Here is an 18,045-nt window from a genome sequence, read left to right as displayed (position 1 = left end):
GTTTGTTTTTTTTAAACGTTTTAAAGCTTCTTTTAACTGAGGTTAATCTGGGAGCGGCTTCTCTTTATATTAGCTGGTTACCAACTCAAACTGACAAATTGAGGTATTCGTACGTCCATTGATAAAGAGATGCAGTACATATTAGCGAACTGAAGTCACAGTGTATTCTGTAAGTATTTTGTGCTTTGAATTCACTGTGTACTGTTCCTTTGAAAACGTACCTGTATACTGTATATAACTGGTGTGAAAGCAAAGTTTGTTTCTTGACCGTTGACAGTAATGATGTGATTATACTCTGGTGTGTGTGATATGTGATAACTATATGCTAAAGCTTGGAATCGTGTCTTCTTTTTTTCATTTATTTTATAGTAAAATAATGCCTGTTTATTTCTTTTGAGAAGAACAATACCTCTTTGTTATTGTTGGGCTTTGTTTCTCCTGGAAATGTTATCTGAAGTCTAATATACCATTGTTGGAGTTTGGAAATAAATTTAAATATGAAGTGGGGGAAAAAGGGACGTGTTACTGTCGAAAAGCATACAACGGCTGCGGTAGTGATGTTTTGCTGACATACAGTAAGTGCACTGTGAGGTTCTGCAGACTAAATGATGAATGTTACAGATACATACATTACCATCACATCTTTCTGTCATTACAACTCGTTCTAACACTTCAGCCCACTAGATGGCATATTTGTCACAGGAAATTCTTCTGAGTTGCTGGTGCTTTCCTTGCGAGAGAGTGTGTGTGCTCAATTGCATGCTTACGTTCTTGCTTAATTATTTTGCCACCAAAAAAAAAACAAATTTGCTCAACATGCACATCACATACTGTACAGTTAGTACAGTATCTTATGACGGATACGCGGATAGTTCTCATGTGTCAATTCTCTCGTTGGATACTCTTTTCACACTATTATGGCTGAACCATACATACTGTGCTGGCTTGGATATTTAGTTTTCGCATTTGTATTTGTTTTATTATGGGTCCCCATTAACTGCTGCCAAGGCAGCAGCTACTCTTCCTTGGGTCCAGCCAAATTAAGGCAGTTACACAGTATACAATTAAAAACATGACATTACATTTCACAAGAGATGAAGTGTGTGCCCTCAGGCCCCTACTCTACTACCACATATCTACAACACAAAATCCATGTGTGTGTGTGTGTGTGTGTGTATGTTATCACATTGGTCAGTAATTAGTTCAGCAGGTGACAACTGCTCGGCCACGATAAAGTTAGGAACTTCTTACATCACTTCCTTCATTTGTTCTCGATTAGATTTGAATGTTTGGGAATGCAATGGGCTTCAGGAATGGGAGCAGAGTAATTCAAAACACGTTTAGTAACTCATGCTTTAGCCAGCAGCCCTGGCGTTCTGTTTGTGTGTGACAATTGGGTTGTTTCTGCACCCCACCCCTTATACATCCTGTGCTACCCCTCCATCTTGTCCATTATTAACTTTTTTTGTGTTTTTTGGTCCTAAATGATGTGGATCATTAATACACTAGACAGTAGACCATTCTAGAATGCCTGCTTGTTCTACTGATGTACGATCATAAAGACGCCAAGCAGAAATGAGCCATTGTAACACAAGCTGTGCTATTTGAGCTGTATTTCTCAAGCAGATTCAGCCCTAGGGCAAGAATCCCCCTCCGGAACACTGCTGTGTGTGTGTGTGTGTTGACAGTAATTTAGGCATCATAATGTTTGATGAGCTGGGGAATGTGCAGCCAACCCCCATAAACGGTCGTTCCTAGTTCTCTGAAGAGTAACAGGAGCCTTGCCCTTGGGAGCCAGGAATTCCTGTTTGGCTCCCAGTGCTGGAAATCATGTCACTGCTCTGGATTGAGACACCACCCCTCTTTATTTGAAAGGGATCATTTACACCTCCTCATACACATCTTTAACACTGTCTAGAATGAAAAACATCGGAAAATAAAAGCCATACAAGACAATGTGTTAAAACATTCAGTAGTTCTTGATCCTTGAAATATGTGGGAACCATTTATGTTGGACTTTGGTCATTGATGGACTTCAGTTATAGCCTTAACACTGCATACTTATTTAGACTCCAATGGATTCATGCATTGGAGACGTGTCTCTGTGGCGTTAGTAAAAATGACCAAGACCACTCCCACAGACAAGTTGTCATGTTACTAAGGTCACAGACGGAAAAGACCTTGCAAAAACAATGTATCGAACACATTTGCACAGACTATAAAACCTCTTAGCTCATTATTCAGTAAAATATCCTATTTACTTTTTGAATATCATATGAATCATTTTGTTTTCATCAAGAAATGATATGAACAGCCTAGTTTGAACCATATAGGACCAATGAGACATTTTTTGGATTGGATTTGCACAAAGTCATCAACATAAAGGAATTTCGTCTTATAATCCAACGTTTAACCTACATCCAATGACATGCTAGCTTTTTATGCTGATTTCACATCGAATTCACGTTTGTTGACAACATAAACACACTGAACAAAAATATAAACACATCATGTAAAGTGTTGGTCCCATGTTTCATGACCTCAAATAAAAGATCACCTAAATGTTCTATAATGTACGTACAAATACCTTATTTCTCTCAAATTCTGTGATTTTTAACCCATCCACCTGACGGGTGTGGCATCTCAAGAAGCTGATTTAACAGCATGATCATTACACAGGTACACCTTGTGCTGGGGACAATAAAAGGCCAGTCTAAAATGTGAATTTTTGTCACTCAACACAATGCCACAGATGTCTCAAGTTTTGAGTGAGCATGCAATTGGTATGCTGACTTCAGGAATATCTATCAGAGCTGTTGGCAGAGAATTGAATGTTAATTTCTCTACCATAAGCTGCCTCCAACGTTATTTTAGAGAATTTGGCAGTGCGTCCAACTGGCCTCACATCCGCAGACCACCTGTATGGCGTTGTGTGGAAGAGCAGTTTGCCGATGTCAACGTTGTGAACAGAGTGCCCCATGGTGGCGGTGGGGTTATGGAATGGGTATAAGCTACAGACAACGAACACAATTTCATTTTATCAACGGCAATTTGAATGCACAGAGATACCGTGACGAGATCCTGAGGCCCATTGTTGTGCCATTCATCTGCCCCCCATCCCCTCATGTTTCAGCATGATAATGCACAGCCCCATGTCGCAAGCATCTCTACACAACACCTGGAAGCTGAAAATGTCCCAGTTCTTCCATAGTCTGCATACTCACCAGACATGTCACCCATTGAGCATGTGTGGGATGTTCTGGATTGACGTGTATTATATAGCATGTTCTGGTTCCCGCCAATATCCAGCATCTTCGCACAGCCATTGAAGAGGAGTGGGACAACATTCCACAGGCCACAACCAACACAAGCCAGATCAACTCTATGTGAAATAGATGTGTCGCACTGCATGAGGCAAATGATGGTCACATCAGATACGGACTGGTTTTCTGATCCACGCCCCTACCTTTTTTGGGGGGAGGTGTCTGAGACCAACATATGCACATATGTATTCCCATTCATGTGAAATCAATAGATCAGGGCCTAATTTATTTATTTTAATTGACAGATTTCCTTTTTGAACTGTAACTCCATAAAATCGTTGAAATTGTTACATGTTGCGTTTATATTTTTGTTCAGTAGAAATGTAAATCAAAACTATATGTTGAAATTATGTCTGTGCCCAGTGGGATGTTTCCACTTTTAATTAGGTGTTTGCACCAGTTTTTTCAGCAAAGGATAAACTTTTCACCAGGTGGAACACTTAGTAATTCTCGTCCCAGGTGTACAGGTGTAGGATATTGATTTGACCAGTATTGTAGCAGCAAGATAATCCTGCTGAAACAGGACTTGAATGTTTAGTCCATTCACACTTTTCTCGCCACTGCAATGTTGCTTATTCAGTGGTTAGGCTATTAGCTAGCCATAATTAGGCTACGTGAAAAATGCAATATAGTGAATTTATGCGTTGCAGGAAAATTCTTAACAACAACAGAGTGGTAAAATGATGATCCTACACCTGTATCAACAGACCAATGCCACTGGGCAAAAACTGGTTTAATCAGCGTTGTTGGAATAGACGTTGAATTGATGTCTGTGCCCAGTGGAATGCTTACAATGTGAAACTCATCTAACTGTCAATAGGTTCCAATAAGTCCTCTCCTCAAAATACAAAATTGTACAACTAGCATACTTGAATTTAAATCTGTAATATTGGTGGAAAGTAGCAGGACAGCATTTCCTGTTTGAGAGGAAGCGGGAAGTGACTGGAGGATGGTGATACTGCACTCTGGGCCCTCAGAACAATACAAAGTCTCCCTCACACAGGAAACGGATCTGCGTCAAAGTGGACCTAACAGAGTTTTATAAAGGCCAACGGCAAAGACCCTAACGAGGCAGGATAAATCACTGTTTTCAATCCACACACTTTGACTTATACCCCAGTCTTGAATTAAAAATATCCCTTCGAAACAATGACTGTAGGCAGCTAACTATATACTCCCTTCCATATGTATTTGGATAGTGAAGTCATTAAAAAATATATTTGGCTCTATACTCCAGGATTTTGGATTTGAGATCAAATGTTTGATATGATGTGACAGTACAGAATGTCACCTTTTCTTTGAGGGTATTTTTTATACATATCTATTTTACCATTTAGAAATGGAAGCACTTTATGTATCTAGTTAAAAAGGCTTCTGACCTTTGTAATTTCCCTTTAGAAATGTTGAACTTGATTTTCCCTTACGAAAAATGTATCAGGCCCTACAAAAACGTCCATTGATGCTGCTTTACACCTGGACGCTACACAGCACGTAGTTCTTTGAAGATGTCATTCATGGAGCATTTTCTGCAGGATGGAGTGTGTTAGCACTTCACAACTATTTTATCAGTTGGAAACACACACAGGAATTCCGGCTTGGGAATGACCATCAAGTTCCTGGCTACTACAGGAAGGTGTGCATAAAAAGCACTTCCAGAGCGGGCAGCCTCTACCAGTCCTCTCCATTCAGCGAGGGAACACAAGGGAAGTACACATTTGTATATATTGATGAAACAAATTGGGAGATGGCCTAGATGATAGGCCTGAAGTCAGTCAATTGAGTAGAGGTGAGGTGGCAGCTGCAACCACGGAGTCTCAAGACGCTTGGCATTGTGTTCTCTATTCTATGGTAAGTTGTGAGGACAATTTATTATTTAGAAAATAACTTCTTTTTTTTCCCAGGAGAAACTTCAGTATGCAGTTGTTTGATAATGTGCTAATCATGATGACGTCGTATGATACGCAAAAGTAACCAAGGATAAAACGTTCATAATCAAACTATTAGTTATCGGTAGTTTAATTTATCAGATGCTATTTATTATGTCAATTGATTAGTTGAAACACCTAAATGTTTCCCCATGAAGCCTAAAATCGCAAACTTTTTTTTGTTGCATCACGGTGTGTTGATTTAGCCTCGCAAGCCACCTGATCCTTTTGAGGTTAAATGAATAGTTCACTTTAAAGTCGCAGGATTAAGCGGCTGGCAAGGCTAGTGTTGACGCACCCAGGATCAGAAGTCGACTTCAAATTGTGCAATTGACAGCACTAGTTTCAATTATTCAATTCAAAACAGGCCAAATTATGTTCATTGTCATTTTCTAACGATAGCCTATGAAACCTGAATTCGTTTCTACATTTGAGTAAAGAAATGTTCAATTAGGCATGTCTTGTGCTGATCAATGCTCTAACAAATGCCTTGGTTTATTATTTTACGCATTGCAAGCTGCCCTCTAGGCCTATTTATTGTTCTGCTATTCAAAATGAGCCCTTGATATCACGTGGCCTACTTTGACATCAAGTTGTGTAGGCTAATATCCCATTGTTTCACATAGATGGAAGCTTCCCTTACCTCTAACCTCAACAGCCAATGAACCTGGAGGCCTGCAGTAATTTCAAAGTGGGATGGGATTGTTGACTCCTCTAAACCAGACCAAACCTTGGATTTCGTCCCACAGAAAAACAAGATCAAGAGTATCTGCCTGCTTTACGGTCCATTATTACTTTTGGTACGCGCTAGGCCAGTCTCAAACTCGTACCGTGAGTAATAATGCACTGTGGCTGTCACTGCCAACGGGGGACAGACCACACCACCATATTTTACTTTCACTGTTCTCCATATTCCTATGCATGTCGTTGTTGTAAAGCAAGAAATGTGATATATTCATAAACAGTGTTTGAAACTCTAAGGCCTTGCTTGTGTGGGGAAAGACAGAATTTTAATATAATCCTTTGTCTACTTTCATAAACAGATTATTCATTTTACTTAAATATTATTGTTGAGTTGTTTACATGAAATATGTTGAATTTTCTGTACCTTGTGATTGTAAGCTATATGCGAATGAATAATAATAAAAATACTTGAATTTAGCTTAGCCGATAGCATTGTAGGCCTTGTGCATCTACCAAGGCTTCAGTTGAAATACCCCAACATTGAGCTTTGTTTGTGATTTGAGCACCACAATACTTGCTTTGCCTTTACACTGATTGGGGGGGGGGGGTATGCTTAGAATTCACCAATCTTAAAGTAACTGGCCTGTGAAAATGTCACTTTAAAAAGTACATTCTGGTAACTCCTATCCAAATAATGTTTCATCCTATGCTTGTATTTTTGGCCAAAGCATACATTGGAGTACTAGCACTTAAAAAAAAAACACCTCAATCGTGTATCTCAAACGGACTGTTTAAAAAATGCTTGTTACTTCCTCATAGAGGATGATGGCCAATCAGCACTCCAGAGGATGAGATGGCCAGTCAATGGTCTATTTGAATTCATAATTTGAATGACCAGTGTACACCCACACCATTCTGTTGTTGGGGTATGCCAACACCGTTCCAATGCAGAAAAGCTGCTTTTTAACCTACTTAATAAAAACAATTTTGAAGGAAAAATATTTCTCGTATTGTAAGTAATTATAGGTCATTTTCCATAGAAATCTGGAAACATGTCAGTTGCTTTAAGATGACTGCATTAAGTCACTCTGGAGGCTCAGAGCCTCTGCTAAATGACTAAAATGTTATACAGAGCTGCAGAATAAATTCCCTGAGCCTTGTGACTGTTTTTGATTGCGTATGTCTAATAGCCTAATTGAATAATGTTCAGAAATATTATAGCCACTTCTCCTACTCAGATGTCTACCTATAATAACCGATTGTGCACTGCCTCATGGGTCTCCTGGTCATGGCCGACCGTGACACAGCCTGGGATCAAACCCAGGTCTGTAGTGATCAATATGCCTAATTCTATAACACTTATCGATAGTCACTTATCATGGCATAATTAATACAGAAATATAATTATATAAGGTGTCAGATTACATTTAAATGAAGTATTTTTCTGCATATCTAGAGCTGTCTGTATCCTGACCAGTGGTTCTGAATATGCTTCTCTGCATCTCTAACATATCCGTAAACGATTGAAAGGAATGTCTTATTCTGTACATTTAGTAATTACTTGCTTTTCTAAAGTCTATCAACCTTGCCAGCAGGCATGCCAGCTAAGTGAGTTAGACAAGCTACTCTAACTTGATAGCCTGAAATGGCTTGGTAGTAGCTATTTATGGAGTTGGGAGATTGGCAACCTATCGAGTTGGCTAGCTAAAGCCAACTTCATAAAATTGCTAGGTGGCTAGTATTACAGAGAAACCCCCCAAAAACTTGTATTTATTCATCAAGGAGGAATCTTGGGGGAACCTCCTAAGAGTCTGTCTGCACTAGAGCAGGGGTTCCAGCATTGGCCAACCCCCCCCTCATTGGTACACTTCAACTGTGAGAGACGGAATCAATCCAGAAAATCACGTATGATTTTTATGTGATTCATTTGCATTTTATTGCATGACATAAGTATTTCATCACCTACCAACCAGTAAGAATTCTGGCTCTCACAGACCTGTTAGTTTTTCTTTAAGTCCTCGTGTTTTCCACTCATTACCTGTATTAACTGCAGCTGTTTGAAATCTTTGCCTGTTTAAAATACACATTTACATTTTACATTTAAGTCATTTAGCAGACGCTCTTATCCAGAGCTGTCCACACACTCAATCTAACAGACTCCAACCTCTACACAATGACCAAGACCAGAGAGCTGTGTAAGGACATCAGTGCTAACATTGTAGACCTGCACAAGGCTGGGATGGGCTACAGGACAATAGGCAAGCAGCTTGGTGAGAAAGCAACAACTGTTGGTGCAATTATTAGAAAATGGAAGAAATTCAAGATGACGGTCAATCACCCTCGGTCTGGGGCTCCATGCAAGATCTCACCTCGTGGGGCATCAATGATCAGCCAAGAACTACACGGCAGGACCTGGTCAATGACCTGAAGAGAGCTGGGACCACAGTCTCAAAGAAAACCATTAGTAACACACTTCGTCGTCATGGATTAAAATCCTGCAGCGCATGCAAGGTCCCCCTGCTCAAGCCAGCGCATGTCCAGGCCCATCGGAAGTTTGCCAATGACCATCTGGATGATCCAGAGGAGGAATGGGAGAATGTCATGTGGTCTGATGAGACAAAAATAGAGCTTTTTGGTCTAAACTCCACTCGCCGTGTTTGGAGGAATGAGAAGGATGAGTACAACCCCAAGAACACCATCCCAACTGTGAAGCTTGGAGGTGGAAACATCATTCTTTGGGGATGCTTTTCTGCAAAGGGGACAGGTTGACTGCACCGTATTGAGGGGAGGATGGATGGGGCCATGTATCGCAAGATCTTGGCCAACAACCTCCCTCCCTCAGTAAGAGCATTGAAGATGGGTCGTGATTGGGTCTTCCAGCATGACAACGACCCGAAACACACAGCCAGGGCAACTAAGGAGTGGCTCCGTAAGAAGCATCTCAAGGTCCTGGAGTGGCCTAGCCAGTCTCCAGACCTGAACCCAATAGAAAATCTTTGGAGGGAGCTGAAAGTTCCTATTGCCCAGCGACAGCCCCGAAACCTGAAGGATCTGGAGTGAGCCAAAATCCCTGCTGCAGTGTGTGCAAACCTGGTCAAGAACTACAGGAAACGTATGATCTCTGTAATTGCAAACAAAGGTTTCTGTACAAAATATTAAGTTCTGCTTTTCTGATGTATCAAATACTTATGTATAAAATGCAAGTTAATTACTCAAAAATCATACAATGTGATTTTCTGGATTTTTGTTTTAGATTCCGTCTTTCACAGTTGAAGTGTACCTATGATATAAAAATTACAGACCTCTACATGCTTTGTAAGTAGAAAAACCTGTAAAATCGGCAGTGTATCAAATACTTGTTCTCCACACTGTATGTGCTAAAAAACCTAAATAACAAATAGTTAGCTGACATGGGCTAGTTGATCCGGACATTTCTAACAAGTTACAAATAGCTCTCTAAGGCAGTGGTTCCCAACCAGGGGTACTAGGACCTCTGGTGGTCCCTGGCCTAATCCACTGGGAGTACTTGAGAAGACTAATGAGATCATAGGCATACTGGTCAACTGTACATGAGGGGGTACTTCAGGGGTACTCTGGACAGAGCTAAATTCAGTTGGTGGTACAGTAACCGAAGAAAGTTAGGAACCATTGCTCTAAGTTATGCAATGACTAACATGACAAGATGAACTGATGATGCACTACCCACAGTTTGGGAACCACTGCACTAGAGTATCTAGCGTCCTGCCTCTGTGCTGCACTTTGGAAGGAACAAAGAAGGAACACTTACTTGGGAGAATATGGGGTATGCTTTGCCTTCTCCAGTCAATGTGCCCCCTCTGTAAAATACCGTTAACAGATATTTTTTTATAAATAATTATGATCATAAATAATTTAGTAAACATCTGAAATATGTAATAAATTATTAGAATTCTGAGGGGGCACATGCCCTTGTGCCCTCTGTGGGTATAACGTCTCTGGGTGAGTCTTCCTCAGGTTGTTATGGGGATCATTTAAATTGAACCCGCTATGTGGTTATGCATGGTGGCTTTTTTCCCATGGTCATTACTCACAGGGTACCGGTAGCCTCTATGCTTTCAGTTTTCAGGGAAGGTGTATGTGTGTGTGCAACATTGCCATGGTAGGTTTGATTGAATTGCAGCAATTTGTAATTTCACAGCAACAATTCAGTAGCCTGAAACTAGACATTCATAATAAGTAACCTAATATTTCAATAAGATAGCCTTAGTGTTTCCAACTAAATGTACCTTTCTTTTAACCACATTGCAAATAAATGTTATACACCCCAAAACTATGTTTGCATTTTGTTTTTGATTATCAAAGCACTGACCCATTGGTTGTCTATTTCAGTATAAAGACAAACCACCCATTCTAATAGACATCAAACCAAATATGGAGGCAAGAGACCCAACCGTTCATGAAATAAAAGTGCCATAAACAGCATGACAATCTAAAAAACGCACAATGTGGAAAACAACATGATTATATAGACGAATCTGTCTGAACGTATATACTGTACTCTATATCATCTACTGCATCTTTATGTAATACATGTATCACTAGCCACTTTAAACTATTCCACTTTGTTTACATACTCATCTCATATGTATATACTGTACTCGATACCATCTACTGCATCTTGCCTATGCCGCTCTGTACCATCACTCATTCATATATCTTTATGTACATATTCTTTATCCCTTTACACTTGTGTGTATAAGGTAGTAGTTTGGAATTGTTAGTTAGATTACTCGTTGGTTATTACTGCATTGTCGGAACTAGAAGCACAAGCATTTCGCTACACTCGCATTAACATCTGCTAACCATGTGTATGTGACAAATAAAATTTGATTCTGTTCAATTTTCAATATCCCATTAGGCAACTTTTAATGGCAGTTTTCAGAACCCAATATGAAAAGTGGGATGTTCAGAGATAACAGTTTCAACACATCCATTGAGAAGAGCAAAATCACAAGACCTGAAACCATCCGCCATGTTCCAAGACAGGATCAACTTTCATTATGCAAACGACAATGGGAATGGTCAGAATAATTGAAACCATTACTCAACCTAGGCTAATTGTTCTTCATTGTTACATTTGTATGCCATCCATTATCTTTGCCTGTTACACAGTAAGTCTAATTCCTTTCATTAGTATTAAAACATCAAACATCATATTTATTAGACCCTACCATGGATGATTAGTTCAATAAAAGCCTTGCCTCAAGATCAATCTTGACCACAAGGTGGTGATCTAACAACAAATTGCAGCGCATGTTGCTGGCTCATGCATTGAGGATACGGGGGAGACATTATATATACAAAAGTATGTGAACACACCTTCAAATGAGTGGAATCGGCTATTTTAGCCACACCCGTTGCTGACAGGTGTATAAAATCAAGCGCACAGCCTTGCAATATCCATAGACAAACATTGTAATTAGAATGACCTTACTGAAGAGCTCAGTGACGTTCAACGGGATGCCACCTTTCCAACAAGTCAGTTTGTTAAATGTCTGCCCTGCTAAAGCTGCCCCTGTCAACGGTAAGTGCTGTTATTGTGAAGTGGAAATATCTAGGAGCAACAACATCTCAGCCGCGAAGTGGTAGACCACACAAGCTCACCGAATGGGACCACCTAGTGCTAAAGTGTGTAGCAAGTAAAAAATCGTCTGTCCTCGGTTGCAACACTCACTACTGAGTTGTAAACTGCCACTGGAAGCAACATCAGCACAATAACTATTAGTCGGAAGCTTAATGAAATGGGTTCCTACGGCCAAGCAGCCGCACACAAGCCTAAGATCACTATGGGCAATGCCAAGCGTTGGCTGGAGAGTTGTAAAGCTTGCCTTCATTGGACTCTGGAGCAGTGGAAATGCCCGAATGCATAGTTCCAACTGTAAAGTTTGGTGGAGGAGGAATAATGGTCTGGGGCTGTTTTTCATGGTTCGGGCTATGCCCCTTAGTTCCAGTGAAGGGAAATATTAACGCTACAGCATTCTAGATGATTCTGTGTTTCCAACTTTGTGGCAACAGTTTGGGGAAGGCCCTTTCCTGTTTCAGTATGACAATGCCCCATTGCACAAAGTGAGGTCCATACAGAAAAGGTTTGTCGAGATCGGTGTGGAAGAATTTGACTGGCCTGTACAGAGCCCTGACCTCAACCCCATTGAACACCTTTGTGATGAATTGGAACGCCTACTACGAGCCAGGCCTAATCGGCCAAATCAGTGCCCGACTTCACAAATGCTCTTGTGGCTGAATGGAAGCAAGTCCCCGCAGCAGTTTTCCAACATCTAGTGGAAAGCCTTCCCAGAAGAGTGGAGGCTGTTATTGCAGCAAAGGGTGGGCCAACTCCATAGTAATGCCCATGATTTTGGAATGAGATGTTCGCCATGCAGCTGTCCACATACTTTTGGCCATATAGTTCATGATTTATTACACTTACATTTTGAAAAGGATAAACATTTATCCAACTCCCAGTCCCTTTTAAACAGAAGGTTTATGTGAGTTTTAGATATTCCATTTACTTTTAAATTGATCCTGCAAATGATATTTAACCGCCTTGGATTGCTCCAGAAAAATGGGTCATGGTAATGCAACTATTAAAATATTGTCTTACGGTGGTTGCTAGGAAACTAGTGAACCCAAGACAAGTATTAGAAGAAAGAAATCTGTGTTGATTCGTCGATATTTAGATATTTTCTTTGATGGACATGAATGAACTAATATTGATGGTGTAAATGTTAAAATAAGAGAATAGTAGTGAAATGCCCTCCTCACAGGGTTATGTTGAGTGATGTGTACAGCAGAATACAGTAGGTATATCTGTGCGTTAGCTCCTTTGAGTAATGCTTGTACACCCTATACTTTGAATCAAAGCATACAGCCTCTATGTGTGAAGCCATAGCCCTCTATTTTTTTTTGCATTACTTAAAGGTGGGTTTCTCAACCCTTTTCCTTCTGAGGACCACTGAAAAATCCGGGGACCCCCTACATCACATATTTAAGAGGAAAAAGTGCACTCAATATTTAATGTCTACACAATATATCAATATTCTTACTATGCAATACAGCATATCACCAGTGTTGGGGAGTGGTGTAGTTAAACTAGTAATTGAACTACATTTTGCAGTAGCTTGGTGGTAGTTAAACTAAATTCAAATATTAGTCGTGTTTTAAGCAGTTAAATACTTTGGTTAGCGCTGTAGCTAACGACTTAAAATACACACTACTTAAAAAAAAAAATACAATATGGGTGAGGTAGATAATAACGGTAGCTTGGTAAACTATATTTTCAGAGTAGCTTCCCCAACACTGTATATCACATTGTGTAGCCAGGGTGCATGTTTTTATGTCTGCAATAGTCATTATCCCTTGCAGTGTACGATCAAGTTTCCAATTGTCATTCCTCCTTAAACCTCACACATAACCAACCACCTGTTCCCCAATACACAGAAACAGTCAGAGGTATAACTACTGCATGTGTATCCATCAAATGCTTATTTCTGGGCATATTTGACCATCTCAAATCAAACACTCACCCTGTCAGCTATGGATTAAAATTAGGTGTCCAAAAAAGCCCTAGCACAGTCACAGACACATTTCCCTCTGTTTTAGAGTATAGAGCTCTCACATTCTCCAGGGAGACTAGACCCATTTTCAACTCAGTAATGACTCTCAGGAATCTGACAGGCTGGGGTTGGCAATGGGGCTGAGATCCTGCAATAGCCTGGCACTGAATGGAATCCACATTACATCTGGCAGGCTCTGTTAGTGCTATCAGATGTGAATTACACGGCCGTGCGCGGTCTGTTCTTTCTCCGTCTCCTCCTTTGTTCTGTCTTTGTAACTTTTGTAGGGACAAAAGGTGATGCTAGGAATTGTGGTTAACAGATGCTTCGGATTGCTTAGAAACCGATTGTCAGGCAAGCATTTGGATTTGATTGTATTTAAAGTCAGTTACTCTATGTAAGGTGCATTTGGAAAGTATTCAGTCCCCTTGACTTTATCCACATTTTCTTACGTTTACAGCCCTTTTCTAAAATGGATTAAGTAAAAACAATTCCTCATCAATCTACACACAATATCCTATAATGACAAAATGAAAAAAGGTTTATAGAAATATTTGCAAATGTATTAAAAATAAAAACAGAAATACCTTATTTACATAAATAGTCAGACCGTTTGCTATTAGACTTGAAATTGACCTCAGATGCATCCTGTTTCCATTGATCATCCTTGGGATGTTTCTACAACTTGATTGGAGTCCACCTGTGCTAAATGCAATTGATTGGACATGATTAGGAAAGGCACACAACTGTCTATAGAATGTCCCACAGTTGACAGTGAATGTAAGATCAAAAACCAAGCCATGATGTCAAAGGAATTGTCTTCAGAGCTCCGAGACAGGATTGTGTCGATGCACAGATCTGGGGAAGGGTACCAAAACATTTCTGCAGCATTGAAGGTCCCCAAGAACACAGTGGCCTCCATCATTTTTAAATTAAAGAAGTTTGGAACCACCAAGACTCTTCCTAGAGCTGGCCGCCCAGCCAAACAGCAATCGAAGGAGAATGGCCTTGGTCAGGGAGGTGACTAAGAATCCTATGGTCACTCTGACAGAGCTCCAGAGTTCAGCTATGTCTGAAGCACTCCAACAAATCAGGCCTTTATGGTAGAGTGGCCAGACGGAAGCCACTCCTCAGTGAAAGGCAAGTGACAGCCGAGTTTACCAAAAGGCACCTAAAGGACTCTCAGACCATGAGAAACAAGATTCTCTGGTCTGATGAAACCAAGATTGAACCCTTCGGCCTGAATGCCAAGCGTCATGTCTGGAGGAAACCAGGTACCATCCCTACGGCGAAGCATGGTGGTGGCAGCATCATGTTGTGGAGATGTTTTTCAGTAGCATAGACTGTGAGACAGTCAGGATCAAGGGAAAGATGAACAGAGCAGAGTACAGAGAGATCCTTGATGAAAACCTACTCCACAGCACTCAGGACTGGAGCAAAGGTTCACCTTCCAACAGGAAGCACACAGCCAAGACAACGCAGGAGTGGCTTCGGGACAAGTCTCTGAATGTCCTTGAATGGCCCAGCCAGAAACCCATTCTAACATCTCTGGAGAGACCTGAAAATAGCTGTGCAGCGATGCTCTCCATCCAACCTGACAGATCTTGAGAGGATCCGCAGAGAAAGATGGGAGAAACTCCCCAAATACAGGTGTGCCAAGCCTGTAGCGTCATACCCAAGAAGACGCAATGCTCTAGTCACTGCCAAAGGTTCTTCAACAAAGTACTGAGTAAAGGGTATGAATACTTATGTAAATGTGATATTTCAGTTTTTGTGAAAATGTATTGCTTTGGTATTGTGTGTGGATTGATTAGGGGGGGGGGGAATTACATTAATTTTAGAATAAGGTTTTAATGCAACAAAATGAGAAATTCAAAGGGTCTGAATACTTTCCGAATGCACTGTGCATGTACTCCTCGTCCTGGGTGAAGAGGTGTTTCCAAAATCTTCTACTACCTGATCATATCGAGTTATGTGTTATCGAAACATCTTGAAATAGACCGTTCTTGGTATGTGTGATCCCTATGTGAACACAGTAGGTAAGTGTTCAACACCAGATCATGTTTGGTGATGCCTTATCTGAGGACCTATCTGTATTGGTGAGGCACTGAGAGGCATGCACGAGAGCTCTGACAGGTTCCCTAGATTGTCAGACCTGTCTTCTCTAATACTGCTTTAATTTGTCTCTTTGTATTGGGGCTTGTAAGTGCGTGACAGGTTTTCAGAGCTTGTCTGGATTTCATTGGCCTTAAAAAAGCGTGTTTTGGTGCTCACAGAGCATAGACTAGAGCTTTTAAGGTCAACATTGAAACACAATAGTATTATATATTTTACATTATAAACTGGGTGGTTCGTGCCCTGAATGCTGATAGGCTGAAAGCCGTGGTTCACGGGTATGACAAAACATTTATTTTTACTGTTCTAATTACTTTGGTAACCAATTTATAATAGCAATAAGGCATCTCGAGGGTTTGTGGTATATGGCCAATATAGTATGGCTAAGGGCTGTATCCAGGCACTCCGTTAAGAACAGCCCTTAGCCATGGTACATTGGCCATATACCACATCCCCTTGTGCCTTATTTCTTAATTATAAAGGGGAAAACATGCGTGTTCCCATTTTTCACCCCCCATAATCACCATGAATAACTTAACGGCTAGGCCGATATTCCCATAGAGTGCATTAGGTTTACCATGTTTTTGCTGACTGTTGTGAAGTAATTGTACTCCATTACATAGTATGGCTCCAAAACGAATTATCACTCAGAAAGAGTGATTATTTACATGTAATCTAATGAGTTGTGAGGCTCTTGTGGAGAGTTGGTGAAGTGGGTCAATTGATGTCTGGGCAGCCAAAATAGCCAGAGTTACATTCAGCTTGGTTACATTCTGCTGCCAAGACAGTCACAACAAGGAAAAGCAATGTAAGACAATCCTTGGTTAACACATCTGCTGTAACTTCCATTGTAGAAGCTGCAGGTTACGATGATAACATCTAACAAGCTAACAGGAATCTCTTGTCGTGCCCTAAAACCGGGTGCACATGTATCCAGCACCATGGACAGTGCCATATCAGTGCTAACTTGAAGTCAAAATTAGAAAAAGTAGATATGGAAGTGGAGGCGGAAACAGATGTCACCTCCAGCATATACTGCTCTTAGATTCTTTGGTATCCCGCTACAACGTCAATGGACGGTGGTTGCTGACTATAACCCAATATGGGTTCCAGGAGTTTGATTATACTACAGATAAGATGTACCATTTGGACTACAGATTATGCCATTTTATAAACACATCAGTGAAAGTAATGGTGCAAGGTTCATTTCCCAGAGAAGCAGCAGGCGAGTTAAATACTGTAGCACTAAAGAAGTGAGGCGGAATGTGCCCTGGAAGAATGCATCCAGGCATCTACTCACCTCAGGTTTGATCCTCATTTGACATCTCGTTAACCTTTTGTGGCTGACCTGTGAAATCTGTCTGTGTACCCACCACTCACTGAGCCATACGCTCAGCATGGCTTTGCTAGAGACTCCTCTGACATCCTTCAACCGTTCCCACCAAAATGGACCAAGTAAAGCACCGCACTTTCACAAGTCAGTAAAACATTCTACAGCTGAAGTATATTTGATGTTTTCAGTGTGTTTATTTGTTTTGTTCTATGGTAGACACACTTATTTTGTCAGTCAATCTTGCGTAGGCCTACTTTGTGTTTGTGTGTGCGTGTGTGTGTGTGTGTGTGTGTGTGTGTGCATGGGCATGTGTGTGTTTTCCAATAAAGAAGCAGATGGAGCTGTCAGCTTCTCCTCCATGCACAGTTAATCTCCTGAAAATCTAATCCTGACATTCCACCATAGCTGCTCACTACACCAGTGCTTACCATAGTTTTCATAGATTTAGTTAGGGTTTGGATCTCATCGAGCAGATTCTGTGAAAATGAGGATACAGTATGGCTAACCATTTGGCTTTTCAATTGAGCACTGAAAAGTCCTTGGAGTTAAGCTCATTTGAGCACTGTCCTGACCTGCAAAAGGAGCCGTTGCTATAATTAAGTTATTGCTATTAATTGCTCAAGACTAGATCATTTTATGAGAGAACTTTAGTGCTCCTTTAAAGAAAGGAAAACTATACAAGCAATAGGTTAATATTTCAGTACACTACTATTATAATATTATATATATAACTATAATAGGCTCATATTAATTATTGTTATTTTTAGATAAAGGTCTAATTTATTGACCTCTGACCCTTTGATATGGATTTAGAAGATGCAGAATCCAAAATCTGCGCTGGGATGAAACCAAAAAATTGGAGTGACTGAAAAAGCCATTACGATATGACATTTATCATTTAGATACAGAAATGCGAAGAGCAGAACTGCGAGCTGCATTGTGCAAATATGTGGATGGAATGCCTCTTTGATATGGCTGGGAAATGTGAGTCCGTCAAGGCATTCTGTGAGTATGAATTGTATTGAACTTCATCCGTCAGATAATGAGATCTGTCTTGAAGCTAATGACCTGCA

At 40.5% G+C, this 18,045-nt stretch overlaps 1 long non-coding RNA gene across 1 annotated transcript; it reads left to right on the top strand.

Annotated features, from left to right (window-relative positions):
- The first annotated feature begins 4,552 nt into the window (after positions 1 to 4,552).
- LOC118358037 (uncharacterized) lies at positions 4,553 to 6,409 on the top strand. The gene is made up of 2 exons (XR_004820408.2): positions 4,553 to 5,171; positions 5,875 to 6,409. It is a non-coding gene; the product is annotated as an uncharacterized LOC118358037 (long non-coding RNA).
- The last annotated feature ends 11,636 nt before the right edge of the window (positions 6,410 to 18,045 follow it).

Source organism: Oncorhynchus keta, chromosome 25 (genome assembly GCF_023373465.1).
Source record: "Oncorhynchus keta strain PuntledgeMale-10-30-2019 chromosome 25, Oket_V2, whole genome shotgun sequence".
Taxonomy (NCBI): Eukaryota; Metazoa; Chordata; class Actinopteri; order Salmoniformes; family Salmonidae; genus Oncorhynchus; species Oncorhynchus keta.
The sequence above is the reverse complement of the archived record's forward strand: the minus strand, read 5'-3'. Positions and strand labels throughout refer to the sequence as shown.